Genomic DNA, 12,672 nt, shown 5'->3' with positions numbered 1-12,672 from the left:
GGTCTATACTTTGGTTTTTGACTAAATACTAAACTGACGACATTTCCATTGCCCTCAGCTGTACTTTATGTTTAGTGCCAATTAGGAAATGTAAGCATGCTGACACGCTAAACTAAGATAATGAACATAGTTTACATTAGGGGTTGCAGTGATGTACTAATACCACTGTATATGGTGGTATAAAGATTGACAGTTATCATGCTGTGTATATTTGCTTATCTACTAAAGCTGTGTATTGGCAAGGATCTGCCAATACGCTATGTGTCACAATACAGGGTTTATGATTCATTATATTGTGATATATTACTGTGATATATTAAGCAAGGTGATTATATTGTGATTTAAAACAAAAACAAAAAATTGTTAACTGTTAAAAACTGTTATAGTATAAAGAACATACAGCCATATACATAAAATCTGAGTAAAAACAAAAAAGTTGACTTTTGACAAGAACATTGGGATCTACGTTTGTATTTATCACGGTGCCTGTAACATCCAACATCATAGCTCTCAGTTTATGTTCAATAGTGTTTCTGAGAACTGATACAATATCACCAAGCAAAATATCGCAACACAATATTTTTATATATTTTCTTACACCCCTATTATTTATGGTATGAAGGTGTTAAAAAAATTTACATAATATTTTGAGAAATTAGAATAAAACATTTTGTTTAAAAAAATGTTTTCAATCTTTTATACTGTGAAAAGTCTCATACTGTTACAGTCCTGTTTGAATGGTACTGCTTAACATCAGCATGCTGACATCAGCATTTAGCACAAAGCACCACTGTACCAAAGTGCTGCTACTTTGGCTGTAGAACTTTAGTCTTGTTTAAATATGACTGTAAATGGCTCAAAAAATATAAGTACAGACCTTGAGAATAGGATTTTTCCTGCTTCTTGAAATGACTATTGTTAGGCCTCTCCTAAAACCTGGCCTAGATAGCGAGGTCTTCCAGAGTTACAGGCTCGAAACTTTTTTTTGTAAGCAAGATATTAGTTTATCCTCTGTCTGAAACATGCCGTCTCCAGTTTTGCTCCCAAACTAGAACTGGAAATATTTTTACTGTTAATTGCTTTTTATAGTACTAAAATAAAACTAATGCAGCTGAATGTCTATTCAGTCATCAACATGTGATCCAGTGACATAAAAATGTGAACAAGAATAATTGTTGGTGAACCAAGAAAGCTCAACAGTTTTTCTTTGTTGCATTTTACTTTACTGTAACAGACTTGGTCAAAGATACAACATTTAATCTCTTTCGAAAAGATTGGACAGCCCACCAATTCCACACCCCCTTTTATGGTCTTAGTTCTTCAGTCAGTAGGCAATGGTTCACACAAAGGAAATATACTGCAGGAAAATAACAGTGCAGCTATTTCATACCTTCTACATTGCATGTCTAGTTTCACATTTTTTCTGTTTGTGCTAATCTGTCTTCAGTACAGTAGTTCAGTCACCTGTTTTTAGATTTATTAATATTTTGGGTGGTCTGAAAGCTAAATTGTTTGCCTGTCATACCTTCCCTGAAGTCTCTGAGTCAGCCAACCCTGCCTCTGCAAGCTCAGGGAGACAAAGGAAGGTGTACTGCACACTGAGTCAGAGGGGCAGGAAGCACACAGATGATTTACACAACTGAAGTTAGTTGTAGCGCCAGAGAATAGTAAAGCACTTCTACTCAGAATTCTAGTATCGACTTTGCTCCATAAACAGGTCATATGTCTCCTCATTCATTAAAGATGTACTCCACACTAAAATGTGTTTTTTGAGCTGTAAACTAAATTATGTGACTATACTGTGATGAAATGCATCAATGCTGTTGTTAATATCGGCATACTTACCAAAGTTATGAAAATCTGACTTTTGTTGGTTGAAAATGGCTCAACACGCCTTCTATTGTTTTTCACCCTAAACCTTGCAAGGCCAATCCTGACATAGTGTTAACCGTTTGGGTCTACGTCATGACATATATTTAAAAAAAGAGTGTTAACTTTAATCGGAGGAGGGAGGCCCACATCCCTTCCCCCAACCCCCGCTTTGAGTGGGAGACTAATTCTCAAATGTTTACTGAATGAGACACATCATTCTCAAGAGTTCATACTCGTTTTTGCTAACCCTCTACTTAGCATTTCTGTTTTGCGCAATGGTTCGGACTTGTGTTTTAGACAGCTGTAGAAGCACCACCAGACTGCAGTCTTTACCTTGATCCCACTGACTGCCAGTTTACACACACACACACACACACACACACACACACACACACAGACACACACAGACACACAGACAGACAGACAGACAGGAGAGTTAGCCTCTCTGAGCCGTTAGCTTAGCTACAACTCAGCCACTAGAATAGCTACATACAGCCCTGAATGTGCTTTTGGTAACTGTAAAGGCTCCAGTGCAGACACGGAAAGTCTGACAGCAGCTGCTCAAACTCTGACTACAAGTTTGCTGATTCTGTTAGACTGCTGTGGCCAGTCTGTCCGTCACTCCGGTTGGTGTCGAAGGCCACACTCCCTAGAGTCACTGTCCTTCGCAGGTCTCTGATGCATTTTTTAAAAATTTGCTGAGATGGAGGGCACTAGCAGAATTAAGGGGTGTACTTAGACTGTAACAAGCCATGCTAGCAGATGTGTGAGCCTGTACTTTTCCACAGCAGTGCTTTGTGCTAAATGCTCACAGCAGAAAGCTAACTTGCTCACAGGGACAATGCCAGCATGCTGTTGTTTCACAGGTATGATGTTTATCTCTAATTAGTTTGGAGTACAGCTGAGGCCGAAAGGAATGTCGTTAGTGTTGCATGTATTTGGTAAAAAGCCAAACTAATAAACAAACAAAAAATTGGCCCGATGATGTTACTAGATGAAAGGTCAGGGGATCGGAAGTATTACAGTTTATCTCCTGGGAAGTTCAGGTTGCAGTATTAGGAAGGAATTTCTAGTCTGAAGTGGTGGGCTGATATTGTCACCTCAGCTGTTCCTATAGTCAACATTAATAGAATTGGTTTGGATTGTTGAAAAATATTCAGTCCACAAATGAGAATAAAAAGGGAAATATCACTAACTGCAAAGAATTATTTAGGTAGTGTCTGAATTATGTTAGTGATATCCAAATAAACTACCATTTACTGTACTCTTGGAGTTCATTACCATCTCTAGCTTGATTCCTGTCAGCTCTCAAGTTTCCACTACTGAAGAGGCAGAAATGGCCCAAAACATGAGACGTTTGCTTAATTATTATACTATTATTGTTACTGTATACTTTATTTGATTTAGTTAATTAGAAGTATAACTTTATATACAGTAATTAATGCGATTGCTTTGTCATAATTTCTAATCTGTGGGGAGTAAAAGAAGATAATGTTGGTGTGTGTGTGTGTGTGTGTGTGTGTGTGTGTGTGTGTGTGTGTGTGTGTGTGTGTGTGTGTGTGTGTGTGTGTGTGTGTGTGTGTGTGTGTGTGTGTGTGTGTGTGTGTGTGTGTGTGTGTGTGTGTGTGTGTGTGTGTGTGTGTGTGTGTGTGTGTGTGTGTGTCCCAAATATTGGTTTTTTTTGTCTTTTTTTTCTGGTTCAAAGATGTTTGCGCATTTATGAGAAAAGTACTTTTAAGTATTACTGTTCAGTAATACCAAACAGAGTAGACCTCATGTCAAATGCCCAGCAGTTTTTTTCAGACTTCATATACATTACTTAGTGATTGATGCCTGCAAAAGCAACAGACCATGGCTCACTCTCTGATTGCCTGTTTACAGGGCTCTGACACTTTTATAGCCCTCCTAATACCATTACAAAGTATTGCTTCAACAGAGGGGCTCTCGCCTTTCCTGTAGAATTAGATACAAAAGGCCGTTTGCTGTGATCACTTGAGGCAGCACAGTTGTGAAAATGAGCTTTTGTTGAGGCTGCATGAGGACTTATCGACATTTAACATGGACAATTGTCAGTGGTGGTCTTGAAGTTTTCATTTAATTGCCAAAAAACACTGATAAACATGGATCTCAAAGTTGAGATGTAAAAATATGTACAGTAATGCCTAAAAACCCTTACTGCCCTTACTGTATAAGGGTTATAGAAATAAAAATGAAATGGTAAAAAGCTCACAATACAGGAATGATCATATATTTGCTCTGATGGTCATCTTGCCGGCTGGGTAGTGTAATCGAACATTGGTGATCTGTTGCAAATAGGGCTGCGACCAATGATGATTATATGTCAATTATTGTTTTCTCTTTTTAGTTTTTTGATTATCTTTTCCATATTTTTTTTCTATAAAAAGTCAGACAACAGAAACTAGCTGTTTACTATTTTAGAAATAAAAAGCAACAAATTCTCACATTTGAGAAATTTGAACTAGCAAATGTTTCAGTTGCTGATTAAAGTCATTGACTAATAGTTTAATCTTTTATTGCAAAGTTGGTCATTACGAGTCCATAGATGAATTTAATACTGTGGAGGAAAAGACAGACAAAAGAACGAGTGAAGCAAATTGATAACATTATCACAGAGCACAACTGCTAGCAGCACAGTGACCTCAAAGGAGAATAGGGAATGATGGATGTGGCAGATTGGAAAACGCTCATCTTACAATTGGAAAAAAGAAACTATAATATTGTCGGATCAACGTGGTTACCCCTTCTGTGTGGGCACAGTGCAAATGTATATGCCACACCATAGTATGCTATACTGAGCAAGTGAAAAGGATAGACATGTGTCAGAATAATGGGGAAATATCAACTGGCCACATAAATCAATTAATTACTGGAAATGCTCTTAAATACATTTGTGGACTTGTATGTTTGAATCAATTTTTAATCAGCATCTGCAGTCTAAGATTATAGCCTAGTCAGGACTACAGCCACACTTGCAGCTCTACCAGGCTGTAATTTGTTATTTGCTTTGAGCTAAATGCTTATGTCAGCATACTAACATGCTCACTGTGACAGTGATGACATGCTGATGTTTAGCAGGTATAATGTTTACCATGTTCACTATCTTAGTTTAGAGTGTCAGCAGACATTTGCTTATTATAAATTTAGCACTGCTAAACACTAATTGCAAGTGAGGCTGGTTGGAATGTCGTTAGATTTGCATGTTTTGGACAGACTGACACTTTGACCTAATGATTGCGCTAAATGAAAAGGTAAAGAATTAAGTTATTACAATTCATCCTGTAGAATATTGTACTACAATGATGTGGCAATCCATCCAAAAGGTGTGGACTTTTCACAAAAGATTACAAATGTGAGCATCATGGTGGCGCTAGAGGAAAAATCAGAGCAGTCATTTGGTTTTCCGGGGAACCATGAATGTCTGTACAGAATTGTTTGTCAATCCATCCTGTAGATGTTGAGATGTTTCACTGGATAAATAAATTCTTTGACCTGTTGGTGGCGGTAGATGGAAAGTGATCATCAAAGTCATTAGGATTCATCCTTTAGTCGCCCTGCATATCTGAATCTAATTTCATGGCAATTCCATTTTCAATATTTGAAGAGAAATGTCACTGAGAAGAAATAATGTTAACCTGCTGGTGGCTAGAAGGATGGCCAGGATCACCAAAGTCTGTAGGTGAAAAAAAAAAGTACAGTCAGTTGCTAGGACAACATTTCCTTTTGCTCCCGCACAGTAAAAGTATTCAGTTTGCATTATCAATAGCTTCACACAGCAAGGGGTGTTACTACAGCTCTGATGGAACAGCAAAAAGAGGGATCAGAAAACAGTAAGGTTCAAAAAAATCCAAATCACAACAACCCAACCTTTTACAAAACTACTGAAAGCGAAATGTAATGAGTCATTTCAAAATGACACTTCTCTCTAGTTGCCCGCATGGCCAGAAATGTTGAGTCAGTCATTTTGCTGTGACAGCTCAGTTGCAGACAGGGACCTTCTGGGCTCAGTTCTGCTGCCTACCAGAACCATATTGTTGTTGGATCAGTATGGTTACCCCTGCTGTGAGAGCACAGTGGAAATGCCACACCATAGTGCTATAGTGTGCTATACTGAGCAAGTGAAAAGGATAGAAATGTGTCCCGTTACCCCTGATTAAGATTCTATGGATTTGTTTTCATCTGTTTGATATTTTTTGGGATTTGTAAGCATCTACTATATGTATTGTACAGCGTACAAGTTACTTGCAGTATATTACATGATTTGTTGGTATTGAAATCCTTAAAGATGATTTTTTTAGGTTAGTTATTGTGTTCTGGTTGGCCACCTTCTTTGCATTATTGCCAGTGGTGTGTGTAAAGCCAAATCAATCTAATGTCCTGATTTTTGCGTTGTTCCACATGTCTTCATGTTTTTAATTTTCTAGAAACAAATCTAGTAAATCCTTATGTTCTCCTCAAAAGTGTTCTTGATTTTATTTCTTAGCTGCTGCCGTCATTGCTGAAGGCCCAGGCCAGTAATGGGCAGCTGGGACACCATGTGTTTGAACAGCCCCCAGATCCTCTACATACATCTCCGATCAACACCCAGCAGGTAATGGCATCTGATCTGTCTTCAACCTGATTTTTGAGACTTTTATTAACCTCTAATTTGCATTCTTGGTAACACTTTTGTCCAGTGCCAGAAGTTTCAGATCAATGCAGTAATTCTTGTTTGTGTTTTCCTCTGTTCTATGACACGAACAACAGGAACAACTACTGCTCTTAGTGTAACTAAATGGAAAGTCTAATTAAAAGAAAATAGGCACAAGAAAATCACTCAATGGGAATGATTAGCAGTGTATTCTTCTTGTTTATCTCTTTATGGGTGTTTTTTTATATATATTTACAACTCTCCTGTAGTAGAAATATACTGCTGTGTATATATTTGCTTAATTTTGCATATTGCTTCGAGGATACAGATTCTAGAGTTTCTACACTGTTACTCAGAGTCTGAGTAACAAGCATTAACCAGTGAATGTACTTTTTGCCTACTTTGATATATCCAGTATGCTTACAGTTTTTTTGTGCAGGTACAAGACCTAAATTAAACATTAAATTAAAACACTTTTTCTTTCACTAGAATTATAGTTTTTGGAGGCTTCAGTAGAAGTATCTTAAAGTTTACTATTCATAAAACTGCTCTTCATGAAAGTATTCCCTCTCAAACTCACATATCTTGGGCTGTGAGTTTGTGGGATTAAGAGGTAAGGTGACATGGGGGAGAAAACCCAGTCAGGATTTATTTGCCTTCGAGCCATAAAATGGATGTGAAACCTGCTGTAGCCACTTGGAAGTTGTTGTCAGCGAGGCTGACTCAGCTGGACTCGCAGTACTCAAAAGTTTGATGTAAATTGGAACTTAAATCAAACAGAAGTGCATTTTTCTCTGAATTGGAATTTAATATTATTATAATTCTTAAAAATAACAAGATATAGAACATGAATGATCTTAAATTATGAAAGTGGGTCATTATAACTGCAAATACTGCATGGAGTTCGAAAACTAAATAATACCAGAATAATGGAGAATATGTGGGGTTTTGAACAATCTGAGCAGCAGAGTTTAGCAAAATTATAAGGATGAAAAGCTGGATGTATATTAATCCATATGCAAAATAAAAGCAGGAACTATGATGAGACAAAGCAAAGACAGATGCTAATTTAACTCCGTAATATGAGCACCAAAAAGTCGACATAGAAGGAAATAAATGAAAAATATATAGAATGTATTTTTTTTGTATAATATTTCCTTTTGTATAATATATACATCCTCATTTTACATATGAAGGAATTATACATACATACATATTACAGAAGGCAATGCCGACAGTATTCGTATACATTCAGGAAGTGAACAGATTTGGAGGAACCATATTATTGTTAATATACTTAATATAGTAGGCTGGGTTGCTCTTCTAAAAATACAAAATGGAGGTTTGGGAAAAAATGATAGTGGGCCAGAACTTTTGCTTATTGCTTTGAGGACCTATTGGTTGATTCTAAGATGTAAAAACTTGTGATTTGGACTGCTTGACGTGAGAAAACTGTATAGATGCAGAAAGTGTATCCACAATTTTTTTTTTAGCTTTTTATTAAAAATGTTCCCTTAGGAGTTTCCTTTTCATGCCATCAATCATGTGGAAAGACTCGGAGACTTTTTTTTCCACATGGTAGATATCCGGTTTTGGAAACGCTTCTCTCTTGTGGTTATTATACCCACACACAGTATGGGAGCAACTTGTAAAAAGACATTTTCCCCGCTCAGTTGACTGGTTGTGCATAAATAAACACAAACAAAATCTGTCTGCCCAGAGAATCCTTCACTCTCTGTCAAAGAGTCAAGTCAGTGTGTTTGCATGCAGACGTATGTGCAAAAAGATGGCCGTGAGACTTAATGCAGATCTCATGAGTTGATTGTTGATGTGCTGTATGTAATGTTTGTCCAGTGAAATGTGTTAGCCTATATTATTAATTCTACCAACTTTAGTACTAAAGGTCAGTTTCATCATTTGTAATATACATCCTGACTGACTATGGTTCTGATTCATGTTTAGATGGTCGAACTGCAGGCACGTAGACGTTAGGCATTTACAATGCATTTCAGAATTGTTTCCAAATATTTGTTTGACTCTTTGTCCTTCCACCTTATTGTTTCACTTCTAAGAGGATGCATAAAAGTGCAGATGTTAGATCTGCAACACAAACCTGTGTTTTTGTCCCATGGAAACCATATCAAAGGGAATGAAACACAAGTTAGCTGAATCTTAAAACATAAATAATACATGCAGGAGACAAAACAGGATAATGATTACTTGAATGAGAAACATATTAAGAGATTATTTTACTGTACGTTTGAAAATATTAAAAGTAGAAAGCAGAAATATAAAAAGATGAAAGCAATGACTATTATTAATGTTTTACTACTATGGCCACTTTAACTACTAATAATGATATTGGGATTTGTAAAGAAAAAAAAGTTGAGCAGTAAAAAAGAATGAGAAGAAACAACCATGCATTATTAGACTTTTCAGTATATCATTGGTGAAAATGAAAAACAAACAAAACAGGAACAAAAATGGATAAAACTTTAAAAATGCTGCAGCAAAGGCGTTCTTCCTGTGCACTCTACAAAATCTCTCAACTTACACACAATTATGTTCACTGTAATTAGTGTGAAATGAAATAGTTTTGACATCACTGTAGTAAAGAACGATACTGAGAACAACCATCCTGCAGCAGTCCCTAATTCATTTAAAACAGTGATGCTCATTTAGCAGCCTGCGGGTCACATCTGGCTCCAGCTGAAAACTGCCCACCCGATCAATTCCTCAGCTTTAAGAGCCAGTGCCTCGCGGTCAATTCAATCTGTAGTTTTAGGAACGTCATTTAATTGCAGTTTATATGGTAAGGTTGGATGGCTAAACATTGAATAGCTTGTAATATACTGTACATCTCTACCAGCTCTCGGAACATACTTCTCCAGATTCTTGGCCAAATTCAACGAAGCTAAATGGTCTTTTTGTGTTTACTCTGACCTTAAGCAAGGTCATGAACAAATATTTCTACTTTGGGCCGGGGATGTTTCCACGGCAGTTTAAAGCAGGCTTAAGAGAACCATTTTAACTTGGAATGTGTTTTGTGGACCACCAGTATTCATTGTGAAAAATTTGATGATTTATTAGAACATTTTATCTACTTCCTGGCTTAAGGTCTGTATTCACTCTCCATTAACAATGTGTGACAGTGTTCACATTGGGTTAGACACATCAGTTGAATGTTAAAATTTTAGGGTACTTTGATTAAATCCCTTAATAGAGGTTACATGTCCTTTGCCCCAAATTCTGCAGCTGCTCTCAGTTAAAAATACAAAAGTATTAGATTGGACTATATTTTGATCTGCTAATACACCAATCTAAAGCAGTCTACAACAAAGAAATTTAAAAAGTCTGAGTCATATAAAACATTGTTTGGAGTGATTTAGAGGAAAAATGGTTACTAACATTGAAAACTGTTACATTTCCCCCACATGCCCGGTTAGCTCAGTGGGTAGAGCTGGAGACCCATGTACCGAGGCTGAGTCCTTGCTGCAGCGGCCTTGGGTTCGAATCCGACCTGCGGCCCTGTGCTGCGTGTCATCACCCTCTCTGCTCCCCTTCCTGTCTGTCTTCAGCTGTCACTATCAAATAAAGACAATAAAAAAGCCAAAAAAAATACTTCAAAAAGATACACTGTTATGGTTCTAGCTTCCCAGAACAGTGGACATTGCCATTATTTGTTCATTAAGTCCAGCAATTGTAAGTATAATGTGGAGATTTAATGATGAATTTTAATATTTAATGTATTTATTATTGTGATTTGTATTATGCCAATATAAATAAAAGTTTTTCATACAATCCTTTTGATTGTTTTCTTCACATTCTGTCCCTGATTTCCTAGATTATAGCTGATCATTTTACATTATCGGATTTTTGTTGTTTTGTGTTGTTGTCTGCATTATTAGTCAACAGGTTAAAATCAGTCAGATGGCTTGATGTCGCACATTAATTTGTACCCTGTATCTTAGTCTCGAAATTATTGCCATATAACTACATGTAAAACCCTCTCACGCATTTAATATTTTACCGTAGCGGATTATTTTACAGCCTCTTCAATCGTTAATTATGCAATTAAATAGAAAATTAATTAAACCTCTGAAGCACCGCTTCACTTTTCCAGTGATACAGTGGCACAACTCAGAGTCCGAAGTTTTGGAGTTTTGTTGGCTTCTCTATAAAATCCCACGCAGGAAGAAAAAGTGAGAGAATGTGGTTTTTCATCGCCCTATTACTCCTCAGAATATGTTAATAAAAGTGCTGCAATTTCTTACATTTGGTTTGTATTTAAGTGTTTTTTATAGAATAATTCACAGAAAAAAAACGGTGTACAGCCTTTTTAAAATCACCACTTTAAACAACAAAATACAAAACAATCGGGACCTGGAGACAAAGTTTGGAAATCTAATTAGGTTAAGGGGTTCTTATTTTTAATTTTGTTTTACATATCCATTTTTACATTACCGAAAACTCTTGACTGAATTTGTGTATTTCTTGCATTCACGTTGGTCGTTTTTCCTGCCTTCAGAGCAACACGAATATTGATAAAGAACGAATATTTATATAATTGAGAGATAGAATAAGCCTTGTTCAGACCCAGTTTCTCATCTTTTTGTGCATGAAAAGACATATTTGGGTTGGGTTAGGCCAATACTTAGAAATGAAAACGAATCAAATTTGAATTACAATCGAGAATCGAATAGAATTAGATTTGAAAACCGATGTTTGTTGCTTCATTTGGGCCCAATTAAGGGGGATCGCAAAGTCCAGCCAGACTTTCTGAACCAATTCGTACTTTAAAACAAAAGAAAACCCTTAAAATACCACATAGTGCCGTGACGATAATGAGCATTATCTGTCCACAGCTTTGGTATATTTACAGATTAGAGCAGGTCCATGATGGGTCGACTTAAAATCAATTGATGCTCGGCTGTTTGTCAATAATTGCAGCCTGCTCTGGAGAGGATGATGAGATTATTCAGTTTTTGTTTGGTTTCAGTTTGGGCTCACAGGTTGAACGGGGGAGTCTCGGTTGGTTTTTCAGTAGGATCGGGTTTGTACCCCGTTTATGCAACGGCTACTGTTTTGGTTTACGAGCGAGGTGAGAGAGGTGAGGGGTGTCCTCTCCTGAGCACACCCTGCTCTGTCTGAGCACAGTGACTTTGAACTTGAACTTCGTCCTGCTTATCTTCATAATGTCTGTAATATACTGGTACAAGCCAACCTGTCCTTATTTGCTCCACGGATTAATTAGCCTCGTTGGCCTATCGATCTATCCCTCTTCCTTTAGGCCATGCGCAAGGAGTGCGCAAAAAAGAAGCCAAGAGCAGGATAAACTGTTATTTACTGTACTGGGCCAGACAGCAGGCGACAGTACAAACTCCACCATAATTACACTTTCAAATCTGTCTTTAATTTAACTCGAACGTTGTTTACTTAGCCTTCCACTTTCTTTTTCTGGCTCAGAAAACTACAGTGACCTGGAGGAAGTTTTAAAAGAGACACATGGGATATCAAAAATATGGACCAATTGATGTTGACTCTCCAGCAACTTAAGGTTTTTTAAGTCCAAAAGTCGTCAGTCTTATGGATAAGCAGCCATATTAATCGTCTGTTAACTAGTGAAATGCCCAGTACATGCGACAGAAAGGGAATCTGGGTTAGACCTGTAGAGGTGGTCGGTTATATTTTCGGGCCGCATACCTGGAATAATCCCTCTCACATACATGGAACCTTTGTACACATTAAAATGAATATTGTTTTATCATAAGGTCTCTGTAAGCGCTTTAAAGACTTTCCAATCCAGATTTTTAATTGTCTTTATTAGAATAGGACCCGCTGCTTATGCTTTCCTCTCATCTCAAACACCTCAGTAGCTGTATTCAATTTAATATTACCCAGATTCTTTGCTGTAGCCTACGTACATCCACTTGGAAACGCATTCTTCTGATGTAATCATCACGTGAAAACGATAACACTGGGTTGATCTGAGGACAGCAGTTGGTAAATGATTGTACATGCATGAATGCAAAATATTACACTTCAATTACTTCATTTTGACCTCGAGAGGGTGACTGGTTGGTTGAGGGACGTGAGCCAATACTTGTACATTTTCAGGTAGGCGCACATGGGGGAAGATCACACTGTGCACA

General features: G+C 37.2%; 1 long non-coding RNA gene across 1 annotated transcript in view; it reads left to right on the top strand.

Moving 5' to 3' along the window:
• Nucleotides 1-6,745, top strand: part of LOC127377711 (uncharacterized) — a 30,790-nt gene extending 24,045 nt beyond the window's left edge. The window contains exon 3 of the long non-coding RNA XR_007887739.1: nt 6,374-6,745. This is a non-coding gene — a long non-coding RNA (uncharacterized LOC127377711). The remainder of the gene's footprint in view (nt 1-6,373) is intronic.
• The last annotated feature ends 5,927 nt before the right edge of the window (nt 6,746-12,672 follow it).

This window comes from Dicentrarchus labrax, unplaced genomic scaffold (assembly GCF_905237075.1).
Source record: "Dicentrarchus labrax unplaced genomic scaffold, dlabrax2021, whole genome shotgun sequence".
Lineage (NCBI taxonomy): Eukaryota > Metazoa > Chordata > Actinopteri > Moronidae > Dicentrarchus > Dicentrarchus labrax.
This window is presented reverse-complemented; position numbering and strand designations above follow the sequence as displayed.